Genomic DNA, 12,293 nt, shown 5'->3' with positions numbered 1-12,293 from the left:
TTCAACAACAACTAGAAGGTCCCAATAAGTTAATAGAAACAAAAGGATGCTTTTGCTACACATTTTCTTCGATCTCGCTACTCTCTTTTGAGAGAGGTATACCTTTCCTATGTCACCTAAGAGATGCTATTTCTTTCTATTTTAGTAGAATTAAACTAGAACTTACAAGTGTCTTATTGTAATAATAATAGTCTATCACGCTATGTATTGCATAATAGTCTGCTTGCATTGCTATGTATTCTAATGAGTATTGGGCTAGCTACTTTTGCTACACACACAAGGCTAGTTATTGAGAACAAAGCAAATACAATGAAAGCAATAATCTAAATCCCAAAGGTTAGGTGAACCCAGTTAGAAATGGAGACACACACAAATTAAATAGCAAAAGTCTATTGCTCTTTAATAAACAAAGCATCAAAGCCATGCAAACAAATTTTGACTTCCAAAATAGAGAAAGTAATTATATTCCATGGCAATGACAATCAAACTCACTAATCAGTAGATTCATTTTATCTCAAAATATTCGTTGTGTAATAGACTCATTCTACATTGATGCATGCATCATTTAACATGTCCTTGGGAGTGCCAAACTGTTGGTCAACCATTTGCACTCCAAGGGGTGACTGTTTAATATTTATACTCAATCCTCCAATTGATAGTTACACTTTGGTCATTCAGTATAATCACCTAAATGAAAACTAAAACCTGCAACACCATAGAATTCACCAACAACTAGACAATGAATGGAAATTTAAGGAAACATGAAGTAAAGACTTATTTACAATGGTATTGAAATGCAAAGAGAGCTTATATCAGTACATGGAGAGATTTTCCTTTTCCAAGGTTGGTGGGTTTGTGAAACGTGGTTCCAAGAGCTCAAAATATTCATAGTTTTTTTATTGGCTTTGTCCAAATAAAATTTAGCAAATTATTCCATGACTATGCATTCTTTCCAAATATTGGCCCATGGCCATCTACCCACTCAGTTAACACTTCAATTGATATCATTTACCACCTCTATTCCTCATTATCAAACTCATCATCTATATTCAAGCAACTACATTCAATTCAATTAATCACCAGATCAACTAATCCCAAGACAATTAATGCTTGATATTCAAACAAGGAATTACACCACCAAATATCTAGCAACCACTCAATGAATTAATCACCAGATCAACTAATCCCAAGATAATTAATGCTTGATATTCAAACAAAAAATTAATCCCAAGACAATTAATGCTTGATATTCAAACAAGGAATTAGACCACCAAATATCTAGCAACCGCTCAAGTATCCATAAAGCATCAACACAAGGATGATCATACAAAGTATCTTTAAGAGATCTTAAACTTTTGCAATCAACAATTTAGCTTTAGAAAACAATATAACTCTCCAAAAAATTATGGAAGGTCTTTGTATATGATTGCCTTATACAAAATAAAAATTACCATACTACATTAATTCATTGACCATTAATTTGGTATAGGGTTACCATGTCACCCCAATCAATCATATGGTTATTCTTTCATTCATCCAAATTACAATTGGTTCAATTCACTAGAACAAACTCATTCAAGCATACCTTATGTACAAACAACCAAAATAGTAGCCATCTTATCCTGTAAAAAAACAACCAAAGGGTAGCACGCTAGCATGCGCTTAAACATATGATGAGCTCTAAGTAGTTTCCAAAGTCCCTTAAATCATCAAATCTATATTTTATGGCTTTATAATCCTTATAGAAACCCTTGGATAGTGTAACCGCTTGAAAATGATCATTAATATTGTAAGTAATTGTTTTATGCATGATGTTAGTTATGTATATTTGTACTTTGTCTTGAAATTCTTATGTGAGAATCTTTAGCTTAGACAGATTGTGAGAATAAGTCATGATGATTAGGTTTGGAGAACAATATTGTCAAACACATAAGCGTAAAGGTGGAAGCATGTGCAGAAGTGAAAAGATGGAGTCTTTGCAAGCTAGTTTGATGCTGATCCCTAAATAATAGGGATGAAATTTTACAAGGTGGACCATCGGATGGAGAATAAATCGTGTCCTTACTAAATTTTAGAGAATTTGAGAAGCATTCAAGACTGGGTTGCTTCTAGGAAACCTGATTCAAGCTTCATCTAAAACAACATCATTTAAACCTTGACTTCTGCTCAATCACGGGTATCATGAGAAGATCTCTTAAAGTATTTGTGGCTTTTCCAAACCTCTAATCTGAAGTGCCATATTCCTCCCTTTGCCATGCTCCTCTACTGTCACATCTGCTCATTCATCAAGGGGCTCTGATACCAATGTCACATCTGCTCATTCATCGAGGGCTCTTCTACTTATTTCTCCCAACCACAGTTTCCAATGATCCCCCTCCCGTGAGTCTCCTTTCCTTTTTCATCACCATGGAGATCTCTCTTTGGAAACCTCCCCCTAGCCCAATGATTGCAAAGTGGCCTCCTCCCTTGGTGCCATGTGTCCCACAAGGGACCTTACCCTTCTAGCCCTCTCATGGGCTCCCCTTTGCAACTCTTAATGAATGTCTAGGCCTAGGCGTCACCCTAGACCCAAACCTTTAGGCCTCATAGTATGCAAGCACCCTCAAGCCCTCTGCTTTCTCACCTAACCACAATCACAATACATGGTTCCAAAATTATGGTTGACGTAACATTCCCTTCCCCTTAAGAATGGTTTACGTCCTCGAAAACAAAATTGGGAAACCTCCTCTGGAGATTGCTTACCCTTTCCCATGTTGAACTCTCTTTAGGTCTTTCTTTCCACTTAACCAGACATTATTGCCATATTGTGTGTCGCGTCCTTTTTTCTTGTCTATCTAAAATTATTTCTGGTTCATCTGATAAAGATGCAGGTTCAATGAGTTCATCTAGGACCTCATTTCCAATGAGATTAGCATCATCTCCTAACTTTCTTTTTAGCCTAGTAACATGAAAAACTGGATGTACTCCACATCCCTCAGGTAAGGCTAATTTGTAAGCAAGTTCTCCAATTCTCTTAAGTATTGTGAATGGTCCCCAATATCTAGGAGACACCTTCAGACATTTACCTGTCTTTGGAGATTCTGAAGATTCAGGTACCTTAAGGTAGACTTTCTTATTTACTTCAAACTCCAACTTTCTACGATGGGGGTTTGCATAACTTCGTGCTCCATCCTGAGCTCTTCTTATGTTATCTTTAGCTAATTTAAGCGTTTGATTCATATCTTCAAGAAAGTCTTTGGCCGCCTAAACCTTCTCTTTTTCAAGTCCCACTGTTATTGGGGCTCTTGGTTGAAATCCATACATCATCATGAATGGACTAAAATCTATAGTTGAATGTTTGGCACTGTTATATGCAAATTTTAATATGGGCAAATATTACTTACATATGCTCAAAGCATATCCTCAATTATCTGATTGACTCTTTCAACTTGACCATCACTCTGTGGATGATCCGCGGTGCTCATATTCAATGAAGTTTCTAACTCTTAAACACATCTCTCCAAAAGTGGCTGTTAAATTTGCTATCCAAGTCATTAATAATACTAGTTGGTAGCCCATATGATCTATAGATTATGCTCCACAAATAGCCTAGCTAATTCTGGAGTTTTAATATCTTCATTGATAGGAATAAAATGAGCCATCTTGGTTAACCGATCCACAATTACGCACACTGAGTTGTGCCCCCCTGAGTTGTGCCCCCTCTGTGTCCTAGGTAATCACACAATGAAATCCACGAAGATGATTTCCCATAATCTCCAATGGGTTTAGGAGACCTCCTACCTTAAGGCGTTCAGCCTTATTAACCCGGTAGTTTTGGCACTTAAATATATAATCTTGGACGCCCTTACCTATTCCAGGCCAAAAGAATTGTCTTTTCATAAGCTCCCTTCCCCTTAAGTTGGCCCATCATCGAAACAGTAATCTTAGCGTAATCCTGGATGAATCTCCTATAGAATCCCAACAAACCTAAGAAGATCTGTAGTTCTTCTAGATTTGTAGAATGTGGCCATTCCAATATGGCTCTTACTTTGTTAGAGTTCATACGAACCCCTTCTTAGGATATTATATGTCCCAAGTATTTCACTTCTTTTACAAAGAATTCACATTTGGATTCTTTAGCAAAGAGTGAATTATCTCTAAGCAATTAGAACACTTTTCGCAAATGTTCCAAATGCTTTTTCTTGGTTTTACTATAAAAAAGGATATCATCTAAAAATACTACAGCAAATTTCCCTAGCATAGCCTTAAGACACTATTCATAAGTGTCATGAAAGTTACTAAAGCATTTGTTAATCCAAATGGCATTACTTTAAATTGATAATGTCCATGCCTAGTACGAAATGATGTCTTAAGGACATCCTCTTCCCCAATTCGTACTTGGTGATATCCTGATGCTAAATCAATTTTAGTAAAGTATTTGCCCCTTGCAATTGATTAAAGAGCTCATCAATGCGAGACATAGGATACTTATTTTTTATGGTGATTTTATTTAGTGCTCGGTAATCTATGCATTAACGCATAATACCATCCTTTTTCTTTACCAGTAAAATTGGTGCAAACCAAGGTGAGCTACTTGGTTGAATTTATCCCTTCCTAAGATATTCTATTAATTGTCTTTTGACCTCACGTTTCTCCGTTTAACTAAGCCTATATGGGGGTTTACAAACAGGGGTAGATCTAGGAATTAAATCTATTTTATGATCTACTTCTCTCTCTAAAGATAAATCATCAGGTAAATCAGACGAAAAAACATCTTTAAATTCAAACATTAAATCATTGAAAGAAGATTTATACTTTTTAACATTATCAAAAACAGTATTACTTATTTTCGATGCAGAAGACATAAAATCACCAATAAAAGTAAGTTCATAGAGATATATCTCACATTCTTCTTGGTGTAGTAGTCGTTCCAATTCCATCGAACAAATAAGAGGAGAGTTAGGCACATCATGTTATCCTTGAATCTGGAAGACTCTACCCTCTTTTTCAAACATAATGGAGTTATTAAGATAACTCCGCTGTAAGCTATGCCCAAGACAATACAACCATTCTCAACCAAGCACTACGTCTGTTCGGTCGAGATGCATGATTTGGAAATCCAAGGCATCCTGATAACCTTGAATATCCACCTCCACACCATGTATCATGGTGTCCCAAACTTTTTTATCACTCCCTTTAGCAAAGAGACCACATATTTATGAGCACTAGGACTCTCATGCAATTTTAATTTCTTAATTAACAAATAGGACTCTCATGCAATTTTAATTTCTTAACTAACAAATAGTTCAAGAAATTATGTGTTGCACTATCATCGACCATCACTCTTACTCTTTGCTCCTTAATTTTTCCATGCATCCTCATTAAATCATGAGGACCAAAGGTGGGCTGCCACATTGTCAATGATAGACAGCAGATGTGGATGCTATCCTCATGATAAACCTCTACCTCAATGTACTTTTCAGTACCATAAGCGAGAATACTTGCACCGCATGTACTTGTTTTTGTGAAGGTCTATTTGGGGCTTTAGCTCCCGCTTGTTTATGTTTAGGGCAATTCCAAGCAACATGGTCTTTGCCCAAACATTTGAAGCAAGATTTTCTTACCTAACCCTTCATCATCCTCTTTCTTCAAGAGGATAATTTTGTGTTTGAGGTTTCTTAGCTGGTACCTGAGAAACCTCCTTAAAGTGCCCCTTCCTTTTCAAATTGGAAAATTTGTTGAACTTTGGAACAAAACCTGTTTGCTCTAAAGTTCCAACCCTGTCGTATCATCATATATTTGGGCATACTTATGGCTTCCTCAAAGGTTTTAGGAGAATTTCTTTTCACCTCAACCTTATGTCTTTGAGACCTCTCACGAAACCCCTTATCTTTTGGAATTCATCAATTTCCTTCAGCTTAAGGACTACTTCCCTATAGTTCGCTATGTACTGGACTAAGTGTTTTTACCCATTGTGCAATTGTCCCAAGCCTCCCATGCTCTTTCTAATTCATTTTCTGGTAAAAACTCTTTCAGGAAGGCTTGTTCAAACTCAGCCCAATACCTAGATATCTATCATTTTCCCTAAGACTCATCTACCATTTATAGGCTTTATTTCCAAGGGAAAGACTTGCTTCCACGACTGGATTTTCAGGAGGAGTATTCTTGAGTCAATGGAAGTCTTGCAACTTTTGCAAGAACGTATTAATCGCATCTTTATTACGCTCCTTTCCTTCCCCATTGCAAATTGGCGGTTTCAAGTCCTTAAGGATATTATAGATTTCTCTAAGTCGAGAGGTGGACCTCTCAACTTGATCAGGAGGAATCGGTGATTTTTCTGTAATAGTTACTAATTGAGAATCAGCTAACTTAGTTATAGGTTCAGCTAGGGTTTTGAATGTATCACTGATAACTCCTAGCTGTATTTCTATATTTTGCATTCGAGTTTCAAGTTTAGTGGATTCCATATACAAAATTCCATAATAACTGTAGTCTATGTCCTCCATTTCCATGTTATCGTCTTGAGTTTCAATTTGTACCTCCTCGTGTTTTCTCTCGAACTATCGCTTTTCCTTTTCTAGCCCTTTCCTCGGCCTCCCTAATCATTTTGTCTCTTTCTCGAGTTTTTATTTTTTTTAATGTGTACTTTCCAAAAATAATAAAGCAAAAAGCTTTATATCAAAGAGATAAATGCGATGCCCACTTCCCCGGTATTTGTTTGAGGCGTTGGATTTGTCTTTGAAGTCAACGCGTCCCTTACTTCGCAAGCGATTCACTTTCAATTCCACTTTTGCGCTTTCTTCTATCTCGAACTCCTCACTTTGAAATCTCAAACTCCTCGCTTCGATCTTCTTCTTTGAATTTGGCAAGGTTTAGAGAAAAAGAGGATGATATACATTAGGATTTTCAAAAAGAAGCAAAGGCTTTAGAGGGCCTGTGGTACTTTGGAAATAAAAGGGCCTTAAAAGCTTTGAAAAGAAAAGGGGCCTTGAGACTTTGGAGAGGGGTGTAAATTCAATGATGAGGTGGCTTTTTTCAAAGGTAAAGAATCCTTTGAATGACATGGCTATTGAATGTATTTTCTCTATGTATGAGTCGCGCAATGACGAAAATTTGCTCTTTGTGATATGATCACAATTTTTCCTTACGACTTCTTCCACTTGCTTTGTCTCATAGTTTCAATGCCATGCTGATCAGTGATCACTGTGCGAAAGAGACAGAGTGAGAACACATCATTGGAAGGTGAAGCTTGCCATGACTCAAACACGCTCCGTCAAATTTTGTATGGGGAAGTTCTCAGCAGGCTGCAGCACAGCAACAAGATAACCAAGACTAACATCTATGGTCCCGCACAACTTCGCATAAGAGTTGATGCTTGCATAGCTCCTGCACGCTCCTTGTAGACTCGGATTAATATCCTACTGCATACAAAATTAAGAAAGAAAGTTTTATTCAAAAAGAGCCCTTTACAAAGAAAATCTTAGGAAACTCACATCTCTCTTGCATTCTTTGAAACTAACCACTCAACAATCAATCCCGCCCTTTTACGATCTATATGCACTTCGTCTTTTGAAACGACATGTTCTAGATACTCAATTGATTACTTTGCAAAGAAGTATTTACTTAGTTTCCCATATTATTCTTAGCTTCTTTAAGAATTTCTTGAGATGAATCTCATGTTCTTTATTCTGAGTAGATTAAGATATCATCCAAAGAACCAAGAATACAATCATCTATATACTTATGATTAATATTATTCATTAAGCACATGAATATTGAGGAGCATTAAACAAACCAAAAGGTAGGGCCGTGCATTCATAATGTCCATAACAAGCTTGAATACAGTCATAGATATATCTTCTTCTCAGGTGATACTGTGGGAAAGGTCACCTCCCCATCTGTAAGCCCCCATGTGGGGAGCGCATGGGGAGGTGAACTTGGTGTCTAAGAGAGATCCACATTGCCAGCTCATGGCTGCCCCATGAGGACAAGGATTAGACAAGAAAAGAGAGAGAAAGGAAACTACCACATGGGCAGTACCTCACAACCAATAGAGAAGAAAAGGGACTACCACATGGATAGCATCCTCTTCCTTATCACATCAATAAACTTTAATGATGATCCACTTTTTAACAAAGAATGAATGTAAGGGTTAAGCCTTCAACAAACTTACTCTTGAATTCACTTTCTTGAAAACTTGTATTGTCTCCTAAAACTTTCCTTTTCTACCTCTACCACATTCTCCCACTATAGGGATGCTTGCTATAATTCAGTCTTTCATAGATTTCTTCATTCTTAACCACATGACTTTCTCTCATGGAAATTTCAGCCAAGGATGCACTTTTACTATCCCCTAGCAATAACATTCTAATGCATTACTTTTTTCAAGTTCATTCAATTTTTTGGCAATCTTTTCACTTAATCTGTCACTAATTTGACTTTTCTAAATTTGAGAAAAGTAATCCATAATTTTTTTGCAAGATTCATAAAGCTCTCTATATTTGTGCATCTTTCAAGACACTCAAGCCCTACCCTAAGACCACTTGTGCGACACCCAATCAAAACAATAGAGTTCACATAACATCTAAATTCATAATTGGAGAAAAAATAGTTTTTAAAGTCTTCTACTGACAAAAAGATGCACCTTGCCTACTCCCTTCCCCATGCTCAATTTTTTCTTTCAACCTTTTTTCGATTTTTTCCATACTCAACACCTTCGGGGCTGCTATTTTGTATGAAGACTTTCAAGCATTAATAGAAGGTTTCTTTCTTGGAGGGAAAAAGAAAATCAATTATGAGCACAATTTTGATTACAAGTCTTTCTCAATTTGCCTTGAAAGCTATGTAAATGACGATGCTATGGAAATTTGTATAAAGAAAGATTTCTTTTTCTCCAAAATTTTTTCTTTGTCAAGTGCGAACTTGATTTTTCCCCAAAAAAACTTCGCTTGAGAATAATAAAACGTCTTGCTTTAGCAAGCATTCTTTGAGATTTCAATGACACGTTACCTGCCCCGATATGCTTTCTAAATGTTCACAGCTTAAACTGCTATTCGATACATCATCTACGCCACGGCATGTAATTGTGCACTTCCATGATTTTAAACAAGGCCATATCAAGCTGATAAAAAATCTTCCTTCCTCCTCCATCTCTACTTGAGGACCATCTTACCGCGAATTCCAGCCATAGGGAAGCTTCAGTAAAACAGAGATTGAAAAGTATCCCTACTCGTATAAAAAATCTCAACCAACCTTGCTTCAAATCCCAAACAATTCCTTGCGTCAGACCTAGGGTTATAACCGAAATTCTCTCTACAAGCTTAAGCTAGCAAAGGGTTTTTTTCGAATTGGATGCTGCAGGAACTGTCATCTTCAAGTAGATCTCAAGAACGAATGGTCTGTACAAAGCCCTTGATGAACCTTTCCGTGCTAATATCAAAAAATCATCCACTATCCAGCAATCCAGAGCCGGAACATGAGCGTAGATTTAAGTAGAAGTACATGTCAAATCTCTAAGAAAGGGCGAAAGCTATTATATAGAAGTGCCGGCTACGATTCCAAGCAGAAAGCATCGTCACATCCAGGCAAAAAGCCATCATTTGTGAAGAGAACATGCGAACACTAAAAGAATCGCACAATCGGCGTTCGACAAGCAGCGTCACACACAAATCCAATGTAGATAAAAAAACCTTCTAACTTTCTCTAGTCCTATCTGTGCTGCAGTGAACGAATAAAGCACCAGAAAAGAGGGAGGAAAAGGGCCATAAACACAATCAAACAGGCAGTAAAGACGCCTTTACAATTGACGAACTAACTTACTAACAGATTCACGCCACGGCGAGTTTCTAGAGGCTAGAGGCTGCTAGTGTCAGATCAAGACGCTTTCTTTACCCATGCTTGCGCATCAAAGGGAATCCGATTTCGGTCTAATCATCACCCACAACCGCCTCTTTCTTCAACATTCGCCTCGTCAAAGAAGCACCAAACCTAGATGTGAAACCCTAACCTTGTTTACAAAGAACCTAAATGCTGCTAAGAGTAGTTTCGAGCCTGGTCTATAAATAGACTGGGATCCTCGTGTCCAGCGTGGCATAGCCATAAACGAAAGAATTGTACTGGATGACAAAGATTGGAGGCATTTGGGCCATGATTTTGAGCCTATGAACAATGGGATGAAACAACATACTGGGGAGGGAGGTGTGGATCATAGTGAGGGTCTCATCCCTCGATAGAGTCGGAACACCCACGAGCATTCGCCTACTTCTACTGTGAAAAGCCTCCAAAGGCTCCTTGCTCTTAAGTAGTGGTTTTGCCCCATTAACCTCCCCCCCCCCCACATTGTTGGGTACCATGGATGATCCTTAATGATAACTAGGTTGCGGTAGGCAACCTTTCCGTCATGGGTCTAACTCCAAGTTGGACCTAAATCCTCACTATTATCCAATTGGAGTTTCAGTAGCAAGGTCGTGAGCTTTGTCCAACGATTTCTCAATCAAGTGATGGCAAGAAAGAAAACATGCAATTATCTCCCTCCTTATATAATAGATTTGCAGGAAGAATGAATAATGGGTCAAATTTGGAAGGAGTGTTTTACTCCTTTAGATCAATCTAAAATCAAGGGCCTAAAATTATACATGTGGCTTAAGGAGAGCTCACAATAAGTTGCTTTTCTAAAAAGCACGTTTCAAACCCTTGGATCTTCATAAAAATCAATGCCTATAATTATGACACTTGGCTTAACGAGGGCTTAGAAAAGGAAAACTTCCTTCTAGGCTACCTACCATAAAGAAAGAGCTTGAAGAAGAATAGTTGAGGGAAGCCTTTCCTAGTATACAAATTCAACAATTAAACCCATGTTGTTTATGCCCCTCTCTCTCTCTCTCTCTCTCTCTCTCTCTCTCTCTCACTCTCTCTAAGATGAATGGTTGAGGGAAGCCTTTGCTCATATACAAATTCAACAATAAAACCCATGTTGTTTATGCCTCTCTCTCTCTCTCTCTCTCTCTCTCTCTCTCTCTCTTTCATTTTCATGGGTTGGATTTCAATTTGTTACAATGAGGTGACATAAGTGGAGATCCGATCATTCTTGCTCTCATTCAAATGCTCAATTGTATGGACATGGAGCATGATCCCAAAAGATAAACACAAAAAACATTTAGATTCTAAATGTCTCCATAGTTGTTGACAAGCTAACTTTTAATGCTAGTTTACTCATTCTTCGTTTCAACTTAATCATGAAGTGAATCATCTGCTTTCGCCACCCACCCATCTCTCACAACCTTCCCATTTTTGGGCTTGCCACTATGTAGCCCTTTTCTTCTCTCCGTCTCCCTTCCGCCCCTTCCTTCTCCCCTTCTCCTTTTGCCATGCAGCCATCTATCACAACCATTAGTGAAACCTCTCGTGTACTACCTCCTCCAACATGCCTCTCCATTATGGCACTATATAGCCTTGCATGCATAATATGATCTAATAGGGAAAACAACATTATTTGATGTACAACACTTACTAATGCTTAGGATAGTTAAGGATATATGAAAGTGTACGGACCTTTTTCAAGGTGCAATATTTGGTTATAGTGGAGTCAGGCCGAGCTACCATGATTAGAACTAGAAAATAGCACCATGACCAAACTCACAAAAACATTGATACACCTATCCTATACAGTCACAAGGTGTATAGATTTATGCACCTATCTTAATGACAATTTAAAGGTGCATTAATTTATGCACATATTTGCCCAAACCTAATTGATTACTACTTTTGTCATTTTCAATACCAAGAACATAAACTCCAACTTTTTTGCCGTCACTGTGATAAATGTGCCTGACCCAATAGCATGTCAAGTGTAACACCTTGTTGGGGACAAAAGCTACCAAGAACGACATCATAAATGTCTCACTTTTCTCTCTGCTAGCCCTGATGAGATTCCCATCCATAACATCAGTGGACCACATTTCTAGGAGAACACCATCAATGGACCACATTACTAGGAGAAGAACACGTGTCTAAATATTATGAAAAGTTCATCAGTGACACACCAACATTGGAAGCATCTTAATGATAAATCTTCAATATGCAAGTAGCATAACAAATTAAATAGAGGTCAAGCATATAGTTCTACAATCTACATTTAAGAAAAAAAATGTGATTAAAAAGATCAAGTAAATTTGCAATTTTACAATTGTAAGGTACCATCTATACGTTCACTTCCCTTACGTTACACTTGCAATTGCTCTCTTGGCTTGTAGTGATAAATTAAAGCTAATTGTATGGTTCCGATTACTTTTACTGGTAATAGTCATATTACCATT

The sequence above is a fragment of the Dipteris shenzhenensis genome, chromosome 1 (genome assembly GCF_047967505.1).
Source record: "Dipteris shenzhenensis isolate YYH24624 ecotype China chromosome 1, Dip_SZ_1.0, whole genome shotgun sequence".
In the NCBI taxonomy this organism is placed as follows: domain Eukaryota; kingdom Viridiplantae; phylum Streptophyta; class Polypodiopsida; order Gleicheniales; family Dipteridaceae; genus Dipteris; species Dipteris shenzhenensis.
Note: the sequence above shows the minus strand (reverse complement) of the source record.